The sequence below is a fragment of the Manis javanica genome, chromosome 9, assembly GCF_040802235.1.
Source record: "Manis javanica isolate MJ-LG chromosome 9, MJ_LKY, whole genome shotgun sequence".
Lineage (NCBI taxonomy): Eukaryota > Metazoa > Chordata > Mammalia > Pholidota > Manidae > Manis > Manis javanica.
In genome coordinates, this window is record NC_133164.1 from 48,794,049 (window position 1) to 48,815,026 (window position 20,978).

At 34.4% G+C, this 20,978-nt stretch overlaps 1 pseudogene; it reads right to left on the minus strand.

Annotated features, from left to right (window-relative positions):
* Window positions 1-7,019: 7,019 nt before the first annotated feature.
* LOC118973278 (small ribosomal subunit protein uS2-like) lies at window positions 7,020-7,844 on the minus strand (annotated as a pseudogene).
* Window positions 7,845-20,978: the final 13,134 nt, after the last annotated feature.

The following is a 20,978-nucleotide window of genomic DNA, read 5'->3' on the forward strand; positions in this document are numbered from 1 at the left end:
GAGTTTTATGCTCTTGAGTTCTAATTGTTTGTTACAATATTTCATTGGAAATTTCTATTCCAGTGTGTTCTTCAGAATTTTTCTTAGATGTTGTGATTACTTCTTCAATTTTCCAACTTCTTCTTCACTTCTCAATTCTTTTTCTTTTTCTTTTACCCTTTGGGAGGACAACTTGAACTTCCAATGTCTCTTATGAGTTTTTATAGAAATTTAGCTTCTATAATTTTAGCTGCCAATGGATAGCTCTTATTTTATTTTTGCTTTTTTCTATAATAGCTCATTCTTGTTTCATAATGCAATATCTTATCTGGCTGATAGGTAATTAAATTTTTCTCTCCTGACCTTTTCTCTCCTTTTTCTTCTCTCTTCATTTTAGAGGATTTCATTTTTTTATTTATATTTAAGATTAAGTATCTAAAATACTAATTGAAATAGATCCATAAATATGGATAACAGACTGTTGATTACCATAGGAAGTGGATGAAGGACTGGGTGAAATCGGTGAAGGGAATGAAGAGATACAAACCACAAATTGTAAAATAACTTAGTCATAGGAAGGCAAGAACAACATAGAGAATATAACTAATAATATTGTAGTATCTTGGTATGGTAACAGGGAACCACACTATGACAATCATCTAGTAATGTATATGATTATCGATTCACTATGCTGTATATCTGAAACAAATATAATATTGTATATCAAATTTATTCCAACAAAAAATGTTTACAAAAATAAAAAAATAAAAATAAAAAGCTAATTGAAAATTTCCCATGGATGGGGAACCCAGTTTATCAAGTGGTGAGATCATTGAACTGTTTTTATTATTGGGGCTCCTGTCTCTGCATTGTAGTTTCTAAAAGGCAGTCTTCTAAAGCCATTCTGTTTCTCCAGAGAGAGATCCTCTATTCTATTGTGACAACTCTGAGAGAGTGAGTGGAAAAAAAGGAAAAAGGGGGGATGTGGGGGTGGCAGAATGAGTCCCACATGCATTCTGGGTCCTTGTGAGGGCTGGGGCCACACAATGTGTTATGTTGACTTTCAGTTATTCTCTCCTGCCCCATCATTTAACTCTGCTCTTCTCAGAAACCTCTCAGATTCCCAAACACATGGCCTTGCACAGGTGGTGAAGGGGACTGTATCCAGGTCACACTGGGGGCTGCTGGTGAACAGGCCCCCATTCTACTCCATTAATAAGCAGTCAAAGAAACCCTTTCTTTTCAGCACTTCCCACCACCTCACCCTTGTCTTCCACTGAAGTTGTCCCTTCCAATTTCTGAGATTTTTCTTAACTTCTGTAATGTGAAACAATTTGCTTCTTATCGATGTTATCCTCTGCAGGCCTCATTCAGCCATTCTTGCTCTTCACATAGGTCAAAGTTACAAATATCCTCTAGTTTCAACAAATTTGGGTGTTATGCTATAATTATTTGTCTGGCTTATTACTTGTGAATGACTTTTGAGTCTAGAAATGATGTTCAATAGAAACAAGGACAGTTGAGTTATTTGGAATAAGTATAATCAATAAAGGATATTTATCTCCTCTTACATTGCCTTTTATAATTGAAAAAATAAAACATTCCTATTCAAGAGTTTTTCTCTCTTTCAAAATAAGCAAACAAGAATTCACCTCATAAGTTTACTCATGTATTCTGTGACTACTTTTTGATTACTGTGCCAGGCATTGTGCTGTTGACTAGGGACCCAAGGGTGAACAAGGTGCTTTACCGTCTGGTAAGGGGTACAGACAATTAAACAAGCAATTTACACACAAGTGTGGACATAGAACAGTGTTCTATGGGAGCTCATAAGAACAACACCTGTCTCAGAATTATGAGGTCAAGCAACGGTTAGCACCCAGTGCAGAAAATTATGTCTAAGACGACATTTGAGTGATGAGTGTGAGTTAGCCAGGTTAATTTTGGAGGGAAAGACCGTCACAGCAGAAGCGTGGGAAGACCTGAAGCTCCGAGAGAGATTACAGAGCACCGCAAAGAAATGAAAGGAATGTAGTAAGGACTGTGGGAGCTGGGACTCAGAGATGAGGTAAGGAGAGAAGCCTGAAGAGGTAAGCAGAGGTCAGACTCTTGGTGCCACCAAAATTAATGTGAAAGTGCTTGAATAGTTATTAAGGAAAATGGGGCATTCCTCTGAGGTGAAGTAGATGATGTCAGGTGGAAGAAAGTGTTACTAAAAGTAAGAGATGTTAGAATGTAACAGATGTTATTCAGCTGAGATATATTGGAGTTTTCTAATAGAATTAAAACAAAGTGATAGAATTATATAGAGTGACACCATCATTTTAATAATGCATAATTTAAAAATTGGATAAAATAAGAATATTGTTTTATTTCCCCATTTTTTCCTCATCTTCTTCTTTAAAACTCAATCAGTTCTTGCTTTTTGCAAATTGTCAGCAGCAACTAGGGATTAACTTTGCCTGGTTAATGGAATTTTCAGGGATCCAAAGCTTAATATATTAATTCTCTTGATCTATTAGAACAATCCTGAATGGATGACAAAGATGGGAACTCACTTCCTGGTGGATAAAATTTTCTAAGCATCCTGCCAAGAGATTGTGCTTCAATGATGTGCTTCATAGATCTTCCATGTAACAGGACTTAATACTAAATTGTCAAGAAGCTGTGAAACTAAAATTGAGCAGACTTAATGATTTTAACTGATCAAATTCACCCCATTCCCCAAAATGTCACATGCAGCTTCATAATTTCATAAAAATGACATCTCTTAGAAATAATATTGAATAAAAACAGTGGAAAATAGAAAGGCTCTGACAAGTACTACACAATTAAAAAATATTGCATCACTTAACACATCAGACATGCAGTAAGACATATTTTCTTGATTAAGGAAAATACAAATTAAGTTTAATAACATACATACATTCAGTTAATATTCCATTATTATGGAATGGAATCAATCAATCTAGTAATTGCCATTTTTTTTACTAGGTTTCAAATATCTGCTTCAGCATCACTTTTTTCTTTTAAGTCATCCCCATGATGAGGATTTGTAGAGCAATAGGTAAATTAGGAAAAAGACTTGCCTTTACCACTTACCATATGCTCAGACATAACGAATAGGTTTGAGAGATGAATTTAATACATATTTGTTATCAAATACCCAGTGGAAAAAAATTAGATCTAAGCTAATCTACGTATTATACCAATGAGAGAAATGATAATCCCCCAAATCTGTAACTACCCTGTTATCACACAACATGCAGGTAGCAGAGCTATGGTTTGGAATCAGGTCTGACTGCCTCCATTATTCATGCTCTTTCCACTATCCCTTGATGCTCAAATTCTTTAAAATAATACCTCAATAAGACACAACTTGGAAGAACAATATTAATGGCGTTTTTCACTTTTTTATTAACTTTCTTAATTTTGTGTGTTTTACTTCAGTATCATTTGCATAGTCACTAACCATTTCTTTCTTTATCAGAAGTATTTATGGAATAAATCAGTATAGTACATTGTCTCTGCCTTAAGGAAACTTTCAAGTCTGGCTTGAAAAATCAATTAATAATGTGATATGAGGATAAAGTGCTATCACGAGAGAGTATATTATCAACAGCTAATGACATTATACATATAGGAATGCTTTTGGAGTTTAGAAAAGGACAAGATAACTGTGCCTAATCAGGCATAATAAAGTGATTTTTAAAAGCAGAAACATTACAGAAATAAGTATTTCCCAACCTCTTCTAGGAATATTCTTACAGAATTAGCTTATTTAATGATTCTGAAACACTATCACCTTTCATCACTGATCTGTCTTTGGAGTTTAATTCATATTGTTATGTGGTGTAAGTTGGATTTTGACATTGAATGCTGACATAAGTGAAAGGCTGTAATGAACTGAAGTCCCAAAATTTTGGGATTTCAGTTAGTCCTAATGTAACATGCAGTCTACCTAGAGAAATTCACTAGCAGTACAAGTGTGCAGAATCACATGCTCCAGTAAAACACATCCTCCTTACTTTATCAGTCGCTTGTAACCAGAGCAGAATGGGATGGAACAGGACACATTAAGAGAGTGCACATCCCAGGCACATGATGAGGGAAATATTAAACATGGAAGTCCAATTTTTGACATTTGATTTATTTCACAGTTCTATGCAATCATATATTCATAATCTCTCCCATTCTCTTACCTAATCTATAACTTGTATGGTTAATTGAATATAAAGAACTGAATCTGTCAAGTCATATTTTCATACACAAACATACACACACACACAAATACTACAGCAATACAGATTTCCATGAAATGAATCACAAGGATAGGAAGGTGAAAGTATTTTTAATAAGATAATAGAAGGAAGGTAACTGAGAGAGCTGCTGGATGAGAATCCTTATCCCTATCCTCACCTTTTTGTTTGACAGACTTTCTGGCTTGGTTTCCTCACAGGAAATACTAGTAGTATCTCAGAAAAAAATTAGGGCTTAACAGAAAACAAAGATTAAATGAAGTGGCAGATAAAAGATAAATAGGTTTAAAACTTTGAAAATTGCAAAAAAAAATGGCCAAATAAATGAATACTACCAATAAAGTTTTGGGGGTACACCTCATGGGTTCATCAGGCAATGGCAGATATTAAGAGACTGGTGAAGTTTGAGTGCAAGTTGGGGATCTAAATATCAATAAAAAAATAGTTTCTCATGAGTATATGTGCAAGAGGGGCTGCAAAGATTTTGAGATTACACTGGAATGGAGTTGATGTTATTCTTTCATAAAGATTATATGTTCTTGTTTTGAATGTCTACTCCATATTAGTTAGAATACTAGATTGTTGCATTCACCAGCTAATTTAATTTTAAAACACCCTTATGATTGGACATTTAAGAATATTTTAGAAACAGAGAACTGTGTCTCAGAAGAAGGAAGTAACTTTCCAAAATTAACCTGGAGAACAAATAATAAAACTGTCATTTACCCAGCTTTGACTTGTCCCAAGTCACACATTTGCCTTTCTGTGCTATGATGATTAATCATGAATGAAATGTCAGCCCACACATTCTTAATCAATAGAAAGTCTTCGTACAATATTAAGACATATAAACATATTTGATAAATATATAGATTTCCTATTTGATTCAATTAATGATTTTTAGTAGATAGAACTTTGGACTTCCCTTCTTGGAAATACATACTAGTGCTTATTTTTATTTCTGACTTGAACACCAGACAGAGCATAGTAGAGATGGTACAACCCTGAGAAATTTTCATTATTCTTTGAAACTTATATTTTTAATTGTTCAATATCTCAAAGCACAGATTTTACTGATTAAAAGTCTCTTGTTTTAATGACAAAATGATTTTCATGGGTTCATAGTTCTATATGGGAAGGAACTCACAAGCTCTTCCTCATCTGACCAAAAATTAAGTGAATTCTTAATGTCAATATTTTGTTGTTTGCTATTTATTTACATGGCTTTTGCAGGACATATATTAGCTGGCATACACTTGGCTTACTCATGCATGAATATAGTTTGTTTCCTTTAATTTGAATTAGTGCCAGACCCTTGTTTGCAGTTGCCCATTATTCTGTTAAATACCTTCAGTTCTTGGTCTACTCAGAACATACTCTCACTTTAGTCAGCACAAAGATTTCTTATAATTCAGTGTAGATTGTAAATCATCCTTATTTCGTATGCCCTGCCATTTTGCCAACCTATGTATTCTTTAAGAGCTCTATCTGATATCAGAGAGTTTCCTGTATTGCTAAACATATACACCTGCCAGAAGTTAAGAATTACTGACTAGGATTACTGAGCAACTGGTGAAAAATACTCTCAAAAGTACAGTACCAAACAAAGTAAAATTGTCTTTTAATGTGTTCAAACGTTTAGCACCTTTATTTGTCCACATTCTGTCCCTTCATAAAAATAACTGGGAGTTAATTTTTTCACTCTTACCTGTTTCGGTAGATTCTAACTTCTGTATTAATTTATTGTTTCTGCTACCTACACTTGCTTGTCTTACATAACTTCCTTTAATTTCTTCTTGTATCCTTACCCATCTTTAACTTATTTCCCGTTCTTTCACAAAATTTCCCCAGATTTCCCATGACAAATTCATGTTTACTTTGTTACAGAACCTTCCTCACAACATCATAAAAGTTCATGTTAATATGAATTCCTTTCCTCTTTTCACAGAAATCTGTAGATTATCTAGCATTCTAATTTGCTCCTGTCATTCTCTGGCAAGGACAGATCTCATACTTCAGACCCTGCTGACAACTTTTATTGCCTAATCCTAATGAAAATCCTCCACCTCTTACTGTTTGGCCCTTTTCCATATTTATTTTGAAGATTCTGCTTTGTTGAGAGCAGAAAAGATACTTAAGTAGTCTGATCCCACCAGTGTTCAGGACTTCCATTTCGTATAGATACATTAAACTTACTTCTTTCAAATCCGTCAAAAGGCTCATGATTTCAATTTTGAGCATTTTGAGGAACCTCCATACTGCTTTCCACAGTGGTTGAACTAATTTACATTCCCACCAGCAGTGTAGGAGGGTTCTCCTTTCTCCACAACCTTCAAATCAGAGAAAAGGATTTTAACAGTCCAAATCTAATTTAATCAGGGAAATTTTTTGAGGTCTTTCTCAAATGTATTCTAAAAAAGTTTCCAAAGCTCTCCCATTCAATAGAGGCTTATTCATTTTGAAATGAATGAACTTGATTTCACCAGTATATTTTAAGATTTTTTCATAGATCAATTCAGACAATTATGCTCTATAAGATTTAACAATTAATAATGGACACTTTATTGCATGCTTGCTTTAGGCTGTTCACAGTGACGTTTATTAAGTAAGAATTTTAAATTCGACAGCATACCCTACAGAGCCTATACTGGAGAATTACCACCTATTTTCTCTTTTTTAGTGCAAAGATTCTAGATTCTCTCTTTAAAAATAAATTGCTTATTTTCCATCAACCTTGTCCCCACTTTCTGCTCGGTCTGTGGACGAACAGGTTAGGACCCCTCAGTGGTCGTTCCCACCCATTCGGTGGTCCGGGCAGTGGGGCGCAGGCCGCGCTCGGGTGGACAGCTGGGCGCTCCAGGCTTTGGGGGGTCCTGCTGAGTAGGTACAAAGGACACCTGCTCCGCCACAGCCCCGCCTGCGGTCCCGGACTGGGTGGTGGTGCATTCGGGAGCCGGAGCAGCCCACCCACCCCGACATCCCTCTTGGGCACGCCCTTGCCGCGGCGCCGGCTCCTGTTCTCCCGTCGCGGTCTCGGCAGGAGAGGAGGTCAGGCACTGTCTCCCGCGGGGGCTCCTGGGAGACGGGGCCACGCACGCGCAGAAGCTCCCGGGTCCTCGTTGGCCCGTCAGACCTGCTGAGTGAGCGTCCTCCTTGTTGCACGGGATGGCACTAGCCGCGTAGAGTGGAGGAGAGTGCCACATGGGGCAGTGGTGGGCAGGTCAACACAAGATGCCTGGCGATCAGCCCGGAGTTCAGTAACCCCCAGAAGTCGCAGCTCCGGAAGGCTGCTTCCGTCTGCTTAGGGAAGGCTCCAGGAGTGAGGTAGCCATTGTCAATAGCAACTTCAGCACAGCTCGCTGGCCAGTATTCCTGGAAGATATGACATGACATCAGCAGGGTTCTCAAGGGCAACCATGGCACGAGCCACCAGCAGAAGCTTCTAGGCTCTCTTCAGATTTACGATGCAGATGTTACCACTTTTCCTTCTGTAGATGTGCTGTTCCATTTGTAAGTCAAGGTTGGTGCCACTAAGTGGGTTCTTGCTGAAAGGAATTAGGGATCATCCTTCTCCTTCACTTGCAGGACATCAAGGGCTCTGGACATTATGAAAGTCTACCTTTGAGTTAATAGAAACTCAGAACAATGAGGTATAAACCTCTTTCTGGATAGTGTGGAAAAAGCCTAGGTTTCTTAATTACTTTTTTTACAAGTATGATATCAGATAGAATAAAAATGCAACTCTTACTTATTTTAAAATAACATGTAGAAGTGTAAACTTGGAAATAGAAGGTGCTTTAAATATGATCTTGTCCAACTGTTTACTTATACATAATAAAGCTAAGGCATGGAGACTACAGGACACAAGAAAGGAAAAAGAGTTATTTATTTGATGAACTCTGAAAATACGTTTCTTGTTTTCACACAGAACTTGAATGCATTGGCATTTTTCCTTATCTTTATATCTTTAGCCTATTTAAAACCAAAATTAAATGTTCTTAAAATTGTAAAGTATTAAGTGATTCATTAGGTACTACCATATAGAACATTGCAATTTCTTTAAAAAGAATGATAATTATTAGCATGATTTTAGATGAATATTTTCAGAGGTGTCCTAATTAAATGCCCCAAGTACTTTACATTATATTTTTAAATGATATTTTCAAGAAGGTTATTTCTCATATCTACAAAAGTACCTTTGGATGATACATCCTTTTTCCTGTTTTCCTCTTTTCAGTTATTTAACAGGTGATATTTGTTTGTTGGCAAGCTGATGAATACCTGCTACTTAACTTAGGATGGTGCTTGGAGTCTCTGGAAATGTCGTGTAGCACTAGTGAACTAATGGGTGTGTTGTAATAGATACTGTTTGTGATGGATACTGAAAAAGGCAACCAGAGAAAAAGAAAACTAAAATCTAGTGCAGATTGAGGGATGTTTATTATTATATTTATGTCATTGACATTTATATGTATTTACTTGCTGTCTTTAGTGGGATAAAATATAGTCAAGAGTTGGAAATGCCTGTTGCTTCATTATGGAATGCACAGGCCTGGGCCTTTAAGATGCTCTTTAAATATTACATGCATAAAGAAAAATGGGAAATTCTGATACTTACTGATATTTGTTTTAGCTCAAATTTACAAGTGTATCTGTAGATATTTAATCACTATCATATTTATCAATAGGCCTAAATATTATAGGTTATTTTTTCTTTTTCACATGGGAAAAAAAGAAAATGTCATCTCTTAAAATTATCACAAAATGTCATACGATCAATTTTTGAAAAAAATAATTTGGTTTTAAGAGTAATGATATTGATAACATTTGTTGGATTTTGTGGTATGCGAGGAAGTATGGTACTCAATAGTGAATGAATAAGCTTACTTTAATCTCAAAATGTTTGCTATTTATGCATTATTGTTATCCATTTTACAAAAGAGGAAACCAAGGCTAGTGCACTAATTTCTCTGAATGTAGGTATTTTGTGTGGGCTGGGCTGAGATTACAATCCAGGCAGTCTAATTTAGGATCTGTGATCTGGCCTCTGTGAAATGGGAATTAATGTAAACCTAATTTTATTGTTTATACTGTCATGAGAGGTGTGATTTCTTCAAGGAGCACTGAAGGTATAGTACCTTCAATTGAAGATAAAAGAGCAACAATGACACAAAAATTTTCCAGGGAATAAAAAGAAATTTTGCTCAGTTGTTCATAGAAATCCAGATATTTAGATTCAAACTGAACATGTGTATTGAACAGATGGCACTGTGAAACTATTCTTATTTCTCTTTGCTAAACTGCCCTGAGTTTGAAGAAATAATAGATTTTAAAGAATTACACAGCACTTGCCAGAAAATGAATTCTCAATTTTGAAGTGGTTAGTGATTATGAAATGTGCTTTATATTTTGTGGCTATGCTTTGGAGTACAAATCTCAAGAAGAGTCTCAATTATGAAGTATCTGCATCTTGAGAGTGTTAGCTTCTTAACGTGATGAAAATAAATGAGGACCCTTTAACACTCACTGCAAGATAGGAATTTTAGGACCCTGTGGGTGTATTCCTGAGGCCATAAGAAATTTAAAAAAACACCCTACAATTCAGGTTTGGGGCCATGGTTCTGTAAATTCTCTCATGAAATATTTCTTTTTTATATATAATTTCTGAAAATAAATTTGAGCACTACTAGCAATGATGTAAAACTGTAGATACAATTGTAATTTAGAGCTAACTGAATTCACTTCTTAGCTCTTAAAATTGTTTCAGAATATGAGGCTATTTATTGAGTTGATCAGAAATGAGCAATGACTAGTACTTTGCCAAGAAACTGGAGTGAAATAACAAAGTTCACTAAATGTTGATAAAAATACAAGGACATAAAAATAATACATAGTACACACAAATATGAGACATATAATATTTAGATATTTTGTATTAGGTGAAATGCATAATTAAATAATCAAGTAATGATAATCTGATTGTATGTTTTTAATCTTGCCAGACACACACCTACACTTTATATAATAAAACGTCTGGAAATAAAATTACAAATATATTTTAATGAAATATATGTGCTTAAATTATGATTCAAAACTGACAGAGACACTCTGAGTTTAACTACAATATGTGTTGATTCTTTTAAATATGTTGAATAAAAACAGAAAGACTCTATCCAGGGTGTTAGGATAGACTAAGATGTGCATCGTTGAAGTATGTACGAAAAAGCTTTGGGAGAAAGGAACTAAAATGGAGGCAGAGGGGCAGAGAGAAATAAAAAAGCAAAGAAAAAAAGTGAAAGTTCTTAGGTGTAATGGTTTGAAAAAGGAAGGGCACTAGAACCACATTTCCTGCATTTCTCCACACCAGCCTGTTGTTCATTCCCAACGCTTTCTGCTTCCCAATTTATATTCTCTATGAAAAATAAATCTTGTTAGCATGATATGAATGTTAACAAGTGCTCCAGGCACCTTACAAGAAAATACCACCAAATTAAAATCTCAGGAAGGAAACCCATTTCCTCTCCTCATATAACTCTACCAGCTCTCGTCTACATTCCTAGCTGGTAGTTCACACTTTAGTTTTAATATGTATAAAACTTTGCTTTTCACCAACATCCCTGAAGAGCTGTTAAAAGGAGGCAAGACTTAAATTGCATGCATTTTATAGGAACTCAGGCCCAATGTATTTGGAGGCAGAAAGGTAAGAAAAGAGGGGGCAACGGAAAGACAAGAATGCAGAAAAAACACAAAAATTAGGCAAATTTTAATAACCTACTGGGGGGTTGAATTAGCACACTTATTTTAAAATGCAAAGCGTGAGTAGGTGCTTAAGTGTCACTCGTTTTTGTTTAACAGATTGTTATTTAGGAGCTCACATTTCTCATCTCCAAAATGTTGTATATTTTTTTCTTAGCTTTTTCCTGGGAAAATGATGAGGCAACCTAAGTGTGCCAGGTTCTCGGACTCCAAACAAGGTAGATATTATTAAAATATAATAATAAAGATAAAAATAGGAGCCATAAAGCAGAAAACTGGTACTGTTTGGGTCCCTGCGTTTGCAAAGAATCATTCCTAATAATAGGGAAAGGCATTTCCATTCTCATATTTTTAAACAATAGACCAAAGAGTAAGCATAGAGTGAGAATTCTTTAAATAAAAATTCTATGTTCTGGATTTCTTATATGGTCCAAAATTGAAAAAAAAATGTAATGCAGCTGTGAATCTAGTAGGAGGGAGTCACTGCAAAGGCAGAATTCAGTCTCCTAGTATGTTTTTGAATGTACAATTATTGTTATAATTGGCTTACAGCATTAAGGAAAACTGAACAAATATGTAAGCATCACTGTTTTCCCTTCTACTTGGAAGACTGAATTTAATGTAGGTAGAGGAATCACACCAGGTAAAAAAGGTTAAATGCATTTAACTCTGAATTTAAAGATCTATTTTTCTGTCAATTTTCACAGGGTCATTTGCCAGAGCAATAGGACATCTTCCCAGAGTCTGTGGGATACTGTGCCAGGTTAATGAATAGCTCCCCTTACTTAGGAAATGTGCCCACGGCTGAAAGGGAAACTGCTCAGATGACTTTAAAGAGGTCACCGACCCAGGATACCTATCCAGGAGGTGACACAGAGTCCAGCTTCAGCTTTTTTTTTTACAGTCCTTAACACCTTATATGCCTTCATGGGTTTGTATTTCAGACTCACAATCTTCTTGCTTGAATGAAAGCACTAACGTCCCCCTTTCAGGTTATAATCTTCAAATCCCAGACTCTTACAGCTAAGAAAAATTTTAGAAAAAAAGTATTTAAAATATATTTTTCAACACAGGCCCAAAGAAATTAAGGTAAATTATTGTAATAGCTTTCTTGTGCTGCATAACAAGTTACCACAAATAGTGTTTAAAAACCACACACTTTCTATGTCACAGTCTGTGTGGGTCAGAAGTACAGGCCAGAAAGCTGGGTTCTCTGCTCAGGGCCTCATGGGCTGCAATCAAGTTTTATCAGCCAGGCTTTATGCTCATTTAGAAGCTACCCTGGGGAAGACTCTGCTTCCAAGCTCATGCAAGTTGTTGGTAGAGTTCATTTTCTCATAGCTGCATTCCTAGGACATCAGGTTTTTGTTGTTCCTACAGGCTGTCCACCATTTCCTGTCACACGGATTCTCCAATATGGCCACTTGACTAAACCGCAAGGAGATGAGAGTCTCTTGTTCCAATCCGCTAAGACCAAGTCATATACTGCAACATCCCATCACCTTTGGCAAATACTGTTAGAAGCAAGTCACAGATTCCCCAGACACAAGGGGGGAGGATAAACCAAGGCATAAACACAACGAGATAAAAACCTTCTTTCTGTGTTGCCCCAGGTTGGTCTTCTCTATTAAAGCCACAGAGCAAGTTAAGGGAAGAGATTGAAAAAAAGCACAGTTCTCTTAAAAATCACATTATTATCTCCAGTTTACTGCCTATCTTCTAGGTCTCTGTTGTTCCTTATATAGCTCCATTAACCATTACAATAGATTTTAATTAAAAATCCCCTCATATGTTATTTGAAATAAAAAAGTCAACATCCCATTACAGCATATCTTAAATTATTCTCTATTTTATGACTCTACGGTAAATTTTGCAAATTGTTTTTTTCCATCTCTACACTAGAGTAAGATTGTCAAACAAAATAAGGGTAGGTGGAAAACAAAATACATTATTTGTATTTTATGGTTTATATGTAAAAATACATATCTGTAAATAGGTATTTCTTAACCTACTGCAATAAAACTCACCTTTTGTGGGCTTCTGAACATTACTGAAATTGCATCAGGAGAGTTCTAGTCTTATCTCTTCACCATTTTCTCATACTGCCATGGTATTAAGAATGAGATGCTCCATTATCATGTTTGAATTTGAAATCCAATATCATCTGGGTGAGGAATGTACAGAAAATTCTTTAAAAATTTTGAAACTCATATTTTTGTCATTAGAATGGGGCAGTAATGTAAATTCCATAGGTTACTTTAAAGATTAAGTTCCGCTACTGAAATGTTTGCTGCATTATTTTTTTTTGGAATTTTTTTGCTCAAATAGCTGAACTGCATTTGTATTAACATTTTTCAGTTTCAATTTTCCATAATTCTACGTACTATAGGTGGATACTCTCCCCTGAGATTGATTCCCCTTATCAAATAGTCTAAGTCTGTGTTCTTACAGAATCTGTAGAATGTCAAAATAGATTTTGGGCTTTCAGAAGTTTATGTAATAGCCTTTTTCATTTTGCAAATGTAGCTGACATGATTCTAAGATGTTCATTAATGCATTTTTATGTTTTCAAGTTCTCTTATTTTTCTGTGCAGAAAATTATTTCACCAGTTATATCTCTGCAAAGATACAAATCACTTCTCATTCACTATCTGTTGCATCTAGCATTACACAAAATTATTGTGTAATGTAACAGAAATTCTTTAATTTTTATTTGTAATGTTCAAAGTGTTTTTAGTGTTATTTTATCCAAATTCAATGTATTTTTCTTTAAATAGATAACAAGTACTTTTATACATGCATGGTAATTTTTTTGTGCCCACTTTCAAATTCTTTGAGCCTCTGTAGACCAATCAAATAGTCCAAATCTGCAAGACTTTGACTGAATTATCTTCTTTCTAACTTAATTATTATGGCCTAATCATACCTTAAGTATTTGGAAAGGTCCTGAAAATAGAGTCTCAAGAGGTAATAGTTTAGGTAATGAACATTTTCTTTGAATATGATACCTCATCCCTTTAAATCCCCTAAAAGCCATTTACTGTTTTCTGTCAACTGTGTTTTGACTTAAAGGAAGAAAGTAATTACTATGAAAGGATTAGGTTAGTCGGGAAATAATTTCATAACACCCCAGTAAGCATTTTAGTTGACTTTAAAACTATAGCTAAAATAAAGGAGCTTTATTTCCCTTCCTGATTTTGTGGCTCTCTTGCTCCCAGAGGGTTATATCACAGTGACTGGTACAGCTTACGAAAATGTTGGATTTCACTGGGTGCCAGGTCATACCATTCTTTTTTAACCATGTTAGTTTCATAGATAATTTGCTCTACTGTTAAATCATTAAAGATGTTCATTAAATATGCCACTCTTTTGTATGAGATCAGTATTTCTAAAATAAAAGGCACAGTTGTTTGTATTTAATTTCAGTCATGTTTTCTTTTAGGCTTTCCGTATTTTGTTTTTAATATGCCAGAGTAGCTCCTCATGTAATGAGATGGCACCTTGTGTAATGAGCTACTGTTTATTGTTCTTCTGGCAACAGACCATACAAGGGCAAGGTCTGTTAAGTACAAGTGCATACATGAGATGTGCCTTCAAACTGCAGTGAGGGCCTATTTGAGCAGAGGATGGACCATATTTTGCCTTCTGTTAGTCTCTAGGCAGATTAGAGTGGCTCCAGTCTCTCTGTCTAGAGACCTGGATCTGCTATGCTCGGTGATTCTTTCTCCTCCAAGTTCACTGATATTTTCCAATCCTCACAAACTTAAAAGCACAAAGCAGAAAAACATTTACTTCTTATTATGTTAAGTCAAATAAGAAAAAGTTGGACCAGATTTATGGCAGCTTAACCCAATCCACCATGAACTCAACTTATACCATGCTTAAGCAGCAAAGGTTTTTCAGTTGAACAACTTACACTTTGTGAACTAACCAACTCTTTGCTTTCATTTTATTTACTTTTTCCAAGAATTATAGTTTGTTTTTAATTTGGGCTTTCTGGAATATGCATGCTTTAAAAATTATGTTTATCTTTATTGAACACAACTTCAATTGACTAGTTCTCAAATATATTGAAAATACTCCCATTATTTTAAGCTATCTGTTAGTAATTGGCCATCCACTAGTTGCCAAATCTGAATGAAGTGCAATATTTGATAAATTAAAATTAGCAAGGCAGAAGGGACAAAGGGAGCTATGGAGACACAACTCAAAATGAAATTAGAAAAGAAAAATGCATATACAAAGTGAAATCATTTCAATTGAGAAGGAAGAAGGTCCACAGGAGAACCACTATTTAGTTTTAAAAATGCTATTCTGTCTTCAAGTATTTGAGAAGATGGTAAAAAATGCTAATAGTTTTAAAAATGCTATCCTGTCTTCTGAATATTTGAGAAGATGTTAAAAAATAAAATCTGATTACAGTTATTTTTAGTCTGGTGAAAAATAGAAACAAGGAAGGAAATTAAATTTTTTTTGCTCCAATAAATTTGATATTACATAGGTTCAAGGCATTTTAGATTTATATGTCACTTAGTAAAAAAGCATATCCTATTGATAATCTGGTGGGAAGCATGACATGTGAGTATTCAGCATGTATTTTAAGTAACATTTAGCACTCCTAGCTCTATGTCTCTCTCAAGTGGAGACTTGGAATAGCTAGTTTCTAAGATCCATGACATACATAATTCTATGACCACAATATTATTATCTGTAAATATATATCCAAATACAAATATGTAACCATGTTGGATTTTCAATATGATGCCACAAAGTCTGCATTCTGCATAGTACAATGATAGCCTTGCTTAAAAAAGCCTTGCTTAAAGAAACCCTGAAATAAATAAAATTTTCTTTAATTATTTAACAAGCAAAACAAGAATATGCAACAGATGCAACTTTTATAAGTTTTCCCCCTAGACATTTTCCAAACTAAGGCAAAAATAGATAGCTTACTGCCTAATTTTAAACTACTGACTTTCATTTTGCACACTCTAATGTTGTTGCTAACAAATGAGTCAATATAAAATTTCAGATCACTTTACACATACTTAACAGAACTTCCCATTAGCTTCATCTAGCATTTTTCTGGGCTAAAAGGAAAATGTGTCAGAAATATCACATGGTATAGTATCTGTTGTCTAGAACTGTGACAGATATTTTTCATCTCATTACAATATATCTTTATAAGCTATACATAAAGGCTATAAGCTATACATAAGGTTAAATCTATGGTTATAAGAGGCTTCCATTTAATATGTGTTGAGTGATGTTACTGAGAGGCATTATGGTGACAGTAGCAAATATGGATATTTGGCAAAGAGAATTGGAGTCTCATTACCAATAATTGAAAATGAAAAAAGTAGTTTTTTCCCCCTGTTCTTTTTTAATATATTTCACAATATGAAGTTATTCCTTTTCATAGCATTATTGAATGACATATAAAGTTTATCAGTCTACTTTAAAAAATAAAAGTTTTTTAGATTTTGGAAAATGTTAATAGGCTTAGTTTTCCTATTGAAAAAAAGTCCATGTAGGAATTTAAGATATCTGTAACAAGACATTTGAGAAGAGCTAGGGGTTTTAAGGATTGAATAAGTGAAGGTAGATGATATCTTAATGGTAACAATGAGGGAAACTGGGAAAGAACTCAGTTCTGTACTATTTTTGCAACTTTTCTATAATCTAAAGTTAATTCCAAAATGAAAAATCTTTTTTTCAATGTGTAAATAAGTAAAATGAAGGCAGGTAGAAGGGAAGTTAACCATACCACTACAGTGCATCAAGAACTCTGTTAGCCATCTTAAATGTATTATTTCATTTATAATGTATTAATACCTTCTCTGGGAAATGAGAAAGCCATACCAATACTAGAGATTAAAAAGAAATTGACAGCACTGCAGTAGTTTTGCATAATAATCATCAAGAAAAAATTCTCTCATTTGAACAAATTATCATCCCTTAACACTATTGCATGCCTTAACCTCTTCCCCAAATTCACTAATATAACTGTTATTTTAATGTTTTCTTAAAAATGCATAATTATGGTAGATATTTTGGAATATGTGAAAAAGGAGAAGAAACCATAAATCACCATAATCCTACTTTCAGAGATAATATATGTACTCTTTAAGTCTTTTTGATATGCCTATGTGTACATAGGAAATGGAAATTTTATACCATATATTGTTTTATGCCCTACTTTTGTGTTTACTTTCTAAGTATACAGATTATATATAAATGCATTTCAAAATAGTTTTGTGTATTTTTTCATTTCACCCGGTGTAGCTTTATAATATAGACATGCACAGTACATTTTAACATACATTTGATCACATAATTGTTTTTCAGGATTGTAATTTTTCATTCATTACTATAGTGGTTTAATTAATGCCTCTCTCACCCATGCTCTCTAATATTAGGCAATTTTATAAGTGTTAGTCCTGCTCGCATGTAGATCTCTGGTTCCAGGAAAACAGGCAATATATTGGATTGCACACATTTCCAATTTCTTTGGCGTTTTTAAACTCCCGAGTTAAAAGATTACTTAGGACTGAAGACATACCAAAAAATATATATTTTTGAAATTACAAATGTAGATAACTGTCCTTTTCCTCAGTACTTTGAACAACCACAAAAAAAAATGTTAAACAAACCCAAATCCCCCTTTGCAGTTGAACATTTAATTAGACTGAGCAGCAGGCTTTTTTAGCAGTGATAACACTCCTAATCATTCCGGCTCTGAATAGAGGAATGGTTGGAGGTTTATTAATTGCACAAACTACTATTGTTTTTCTCTTTTTGTCCTCATTTAACTTTACTCTCACGTTGTCCAAAACACACAAAAGTTTAGCTACATGTATCAAAATATAACAAAGTTTTCATAGCAGCCAAATGGTTTGTTTCTGTTTTGGTTATCACACAAGCTCAAGGACAGTGAAAGTACTAAATTATGAATATTCATTAACAGGAAAAAGTGATAATGATGCAGTATACACAGCACTGGCTTTGGAGTGGGAAAGAGCAGATTTGGAGGCCAAGAGCTATATTCACTAACAGTATGTCCTCTGGTAAGCTCCTTAATTGCTCTAGACGTCAGTTTCCTAATATGAAAAGTAGCATATTTTCATTTCAGGATTGTTCTCAGGAATAAAGATACAACATATGTAAATCACTCCATACAATGTCTGGCTTATAGTAGACATTCAAAATTGTTAGATCTCTTTTCCTATGATGAATTAAATGATTGGGAATTAGATACTATGCAAAAAACTTGGTCTCATTTTGGTTTTGAAAATTGGTGGTTCTTAGTATAAGTAATTGATGGGAAAACCTTCTAACCAACTTTAAAAACACTGCCTGTTGATGACATCTACCCACCTACTGTTCCTCTGTGTACCTGTGTGTTTTGCTTTCACTCTTGTTGATAGATGGGTTCTCAGAGTAAAATTATCTAAAGCCAACCCATCCTCTTGGGCATCCTCAGACCTGAAGCCCTCTTACCAACTAAAAGTTACCCTCTCAGTCTCCCTTCTCTTTCTCAGATCATCAGCTTTATTCCTACATGCTGGATCATTCCCATTGGCATACATCTTAAATTTAAAATGTCTTCTCTTGACCACAGTGGTCTATTGAGGGCTGTAGTCAAAGCAGTCTGCTCAGAATTCAGGCATTATGAGGAGATGACTGTATAATGTTACATAATATATGTGATTAAAAAATTAACATTTATTACTTATCCTTTCACACATATTTATGTTTACATGGAAGCTAATTTCTATCTTCATCTGGGACTTGAAAACTCAGGTACACATGATCATTTTGAGGATTGATCAGTAATGGTTTGGAATTATTTGTGCTTGCTTCAGATGAAATTCATGTCTCCAACCCTAATATATTACAATACAAAAAAGGTTATAATTAATAGACTAATATGTTTAAATAGCAATTAATTATCTAAGGAAAAAAAGATGAAGAAAAGCTTCTGTAAGCTTAAAAAATGATTTGTACAAATATAACAACATTGAGGTATTTCAAGTTCTGTTTTTCATGTTTACAATCATTATCTCTCGTTGTTCACTTTGAAGCCCCTGTTTAAATACAGGAATATGTTGGAGCACTGGGGTGCTCCAGTCTTATGTTATTAAGAACAACCACCAAAACAGACAGGTATTTATTTAAGGAAGCAATTAAATAGAAAAATTTTATATATGAGATTAAAAAGTATGGTCAAGCAAGAGGAAACTATTCACTACTTCTTTACAACTCTATATATCTTTTTGTTCTCTTTTTAGCTAAGTGAAATGTTTCAAACTTCACAAAGCAAGAGAACAGCTTATCCTGTTAGACCATCTTTGAGAATTATACTTGTCAGTGATGTGAGTGAATGAGTATGAATCTTCCGAAATTGTTTTATAAGATCTGCATGCAGGAACTGTTTCTTGGGAGTATGCTGATGGTATCAAACTACACACTAAAGTTCCTCCAGCTCTAGAAGAGTTCATTTACTATTAGGCTTGTTAATTGATCCATTTTTGCAAGATTGTCAGGCTGTCCCAATTACTCCAAAAGAAAATCTCTTTTTACTCTTAAGAGTCTTAAGAATGAATTCAATATCTTATCCACAAGATGACTATTTTATTCTTATCCATATTCATTATCTGGCCTTTGTACATTTTATCACTCTAAAACATTTTGCTAGCACGATCTCATTTATCATTTATTGTCTCTCTTATCTTTTTTGCAACTGGCAGGACACTCACTGAATCTGTGTACCTTTTCAAAGTAACATATGCTCCATGAGGCAAAGTGCCAAACAATCACTCCCCAGGTTACCATCTCTTTCTCGAAATACTGATTTTCTGCTGTGAAGTTGATACAAGAGTCCCACGACATTGGTGGCTATCTACTGATCTCCCCAATGAGGGGGAGGTCCCCCAGGTTCCAGTCATGGAAAGCTGTCATGGCTTTAAAAACTGAGACAAACTCTGTCAGGAAAGAGATGAAAGAGTAACTTTGCTGTTTCATACTTGACTGCTAATACCATGGTCATCTATTAAAAGTGCTCTTTCTTTGGAGGTAAATACTGCTGTTTCTACTATTACATACACTGTATGTTCTTTAAGAAATCATGTGGTGTGGAAAATTGCTCTCAAAATAATAAACTTATGGGAAAAATATGATCAGTGAAAATTTATGCAACTTTCTATCTAGAACTCTTAACAGATAATTTTTAGCAACACTGAAACAAACAAAAGACATTGCCACAGTTGAAAACATATGTTGAATTAATAATGACCTTCCCTTTAAAGCAACAACCACTTAATGATAGTTGGATGTAAAGTGTGGAAGGAGTGGAATGCAATGACTGAGTTATTTAGACAAGGACAGAATGTACAAATGTAGTGGAGAACCCCCAATTAACACTTTCAGAATTGCATATGTGGCAAGAAAATTAAAAAGAATGGCAGATGAATGACATCTTACATAGCAGGTATGCATTCATTATTTATGACACTAAGCAGTAGTAGTCTAATATGGTGTTAGCTATATTAGGGAAAATATGAATGCGTTAGGGAAAATTACAGAGAACCAACAGTTTCATTCCTTAAAGTTGGCACTGACAGTTTTCCCTAATGAACTAGAAAAAGGTAAGTAGCGCTAAACCTTCTTATCCACAAGTCTCCCTGAAAAGAGTTGTATTTTCAGGAGTTGCCATTATTGTGGGCAAGGAGACCATAATATGTGTAAATATGAATTCTCAAAAAGTGAATAAGAAATGAAATTTTATAAGGAGTAAAATTTAAATGTTTAATACTTATATGTATTCATTTATTTAAATATATTATATCACATTTAGATGATTATATTTCAACTTAAATATGGCCAAATATGGGATATTTCTAAATTCTAGTGAAAGTACAAATGGGCAGGTTTATTAATAATGATTTTATCACAAAATGAAATGTCTGTGAAATTTGAAATTAT